The 2,911-nt window shown below is 39.5% G+C and overlaps 1 pseudogene; it reads right to left on the bottom strand.

The window, feature by feature from the left end:
* Nucleotides 1-1,594: 1,594 nt before the first annotated feature.
* Nucleotides 1,595-2,360, bottom strand: LOC140524270 (large ribosomal subunit protein eL29-like; annotated as a pseudogene).
* Between the last annotated feature and the right edge of the window lie 551 nt (nt 2,361-2,911).

Below are 2,911 nucleotides of genomic sequence, written 5' to 3'. Positions count from 1 at the left end.
AATAGGGAGATATGATAGATCCGTGCAGAAAATTGAATGGGGCATAGAAAGAAGTATACTTTTCTCAGTAGTACATGGCACATATACAAAAACTGACCATACTCTAGGGCATAAAGAACTCACAATTCAGTGCAGAAAGGCAGAGATTTTCAGTGCAAGCTTTTCTGATCATAATTCAATAAAATTATATGTAATAAAAGGCCATGAAAAGTTATATTAAAACATAATTGGAAACTAAATAATCGAATTCCAAAGAATGAGTGGGTTAAACAACAAATCATGGAACCAATCAACAACTTCATTCAAGAGAATGACAATAATGACACAACCTACTAAAACTTATGGGATGCTGCAAAAGCAGATCTTAGGAGAAGTTTGATGTCTTTGAATGCCTGCTTGAATATAATAGAGAAGGAGGAGATCAATGAATTAGGCATGTAACTGAAAAAGCTAGGCAAAGAACAAATTGAAAATCTCTAAGTAAATATCAAATTGTAAATACTGAAAATCAAAGGAGAGATTAATAAAATTCAAATTAATAAAGCTATTGAACTAATAAATAAAGCGAAGAGTTGGTTTTATAAAAAAATAAAATTGATAAACCTGTGCTCAATTTGATTTTAAAAAAGAAAGAAAGAAATCAAATTACCAATATCAAAAATGAAAAAGGTGAACTCACCTCCGACAAGGAGGAAATTAAAACAAGAACTAGAAATTACTTTCTCCAACTGTATGTCCATAAATTTGAAAATCTAAGTGAGGTGGATGAATATTTAAAAAATAATAAATTGCAGAGATTAACAGAAGAGGAAGTTAAATAGTTAAGTAACTACATCTTAGAAAAATAAATTGAAAAAAGCATCAATGAACTCCCTAGGGAAAAATCTCAGTGACCGGATGGATTTACAAGTGAATTCTATCAAACATTGACATGACAGATAATTCCAAAACTATATGGGTTATTTAGAAAAACTGGTGAAGAAGGAGTCCTACCAAAGTATTTTTATGAAACGAATATGGTTCTGATACCTAAACTAGGAAGAGCCAAAACTGAGAAAGAACTACTCTGACTATGTGTGTGTGTGTGTGTGTGTGTGTGTGCGTGCGCACACACATGTATGTATGTGTTTTCCATTTTGTTTGTAGGCACCATTGAATCTTTTTGATCTTCTGTATTTTATTTGCATAAAGTAAAAATTATTCTAATTCATATATGCATATCTTACCTTGAGTTCTTTTATGACAGCTAGATATCTTATTGCTCATGTTGTGTATTATTAAATACTAGCTATATTTGGAGATTTCTCTGAGCAAACTCTAGCTGTGTGGTAAAAGAACAAAAGGAAAAAAAAATGAACCTCTTGGTCAAAACTAAAATTAGATGCCATTTGTGTGATCCCTGAGTTTTGGGGGATCATGGTCCTTATCATTTTCAAAGAACTGTCCTCAGATATATAGCATCCTCATCAACTTTTCTACCTTCCTCTTTGACTTTTGGCCCTAGGGAATAGCATGCTAGAATTTGATAGCAGATTTTCCATGAAATAGTGAAAATTCTTTTTTTTTAATTCTTTTTTTTTTTGACTCACCATTTCCTTTATTTGTACAAAATAGTGAATAATCATACCCCAGTCGGGAAAAACCGGTGGTTTAGGGTTTAAACAAGTCCTTCTGTCCTGAAGCATCTATTTTGAAGGTTTGGGACTAGCAGCTTTAGCGCCAGCATCTTTGCGTTTGGACTTGGCAGGTTTGGGGTCAGTAAGCTTAACAGCCTTAGAATCACTGGGCTTTGTGACCTTGGCTGCCTTGGGATCAGACTTGGCAGCCTTGGGGCCAGATTTGGTAGCCTTGGGATCAGATTTACTGACCTTGGAGTCAGACTTGGTGATCTTGGGGCCAGTGGGCTTGGCAGCCTTGGGGTTAGTGGGCTTGGTGGCCTTGAGGTCAGTGGGCTTGGCTGCCTTGGGGTCAGTGGTTCTGGCAACCTTAGAGTCAGGTTTCATGATCCTGGGGCCTGGATGTTTAATGCCTACCGTAGACCCTGGACGCTTTGTGACCATCTTGCGGCCTGCACGCCAGGCACTGCCCTTGGGGATCTTGGGCCTGAGGAGTTTGGCCTTGGAGGCCTTGGTGCTCAGGGCCTTGATGGCCTCTGCTCAACCTTTGATGGCTTTGGCATTGTTGGCCTGCATCTTCTTCAGCCCTTTCTTATTGTGTTTCTTGGCAAAACGCATGTTTCTCAGAAACTTGAGGTCAACCCCTTTCAGGGACTCATATCTCTGGGACCTGGGTTTTTTGATGCCATTCCGGTGCCATTTCCATGACTAGTTGTGCGTGGTGTGGTTCTTGGACTTGGCCATCCTTGCACCATAGCCTGAGCTACCAGGTGCTCCACTGAAACAGTGAAAATTCTAAAGCTAAGGTATGATGGGGTGCATGTCCCCACCCTAAGATAACATTTTATGTGTTTAATTTATGTTATTCTTATTATATTGTTGTACAGTTATGCTGATACCCATTAGCCCCAATGTCCTAGTGATCTATTAATGGACGTGAAAGATCTTGGGACCAAATGTAATGTTAAGGGAACATGAAGATCTTCTCTGCCTCTTAATAAGCCCATGTGACCTGCTTTGAGCTTTGGCTCAGCCCACAGAATGAGTAACATGAAGCCCATAGTAGGAGGAGCTCGCTAAATGGGTGGAGCATGAAAGGTGCAGCAAGAAGAGAGAGTGAGGTGGAGGTGAGAGAGAGGCAGCAAGCAGAACAGAGCAGAGCAGAACAGCTAACCTGGGTGACAGGGTGCATTTAGCCTAAGGGAGCTTGTTTGTGGGGAAGTCTGAGGAAGGGAAGGCTTGGGGGAGGGGATCCTCTATTGGTAATGTGTAAAAACTTCCTTGTTGCCATGGTG

Source organism: Notamacropus eugenii, chromosome 1, assembly GCF_028372415.1.
Source record: "Notamacropus eugenii isolate mMacEug1 chromosome 1, mMacEug1.pri_v2, whole genome shotgun sequence".
NCBI classification, from domain to species: domain Eukaryota; kingdom Metazoa; phylum Chordata; class Mammalia; order Diprotodontia; family Macropodidae; genus Notamacropus; species Notamacropus eugenii.
The sequence above is the reverse complement of the archived record's forward strand: the minus strand, read 5'-3'. Positions and strand labels throughout refer to the sequence as shown.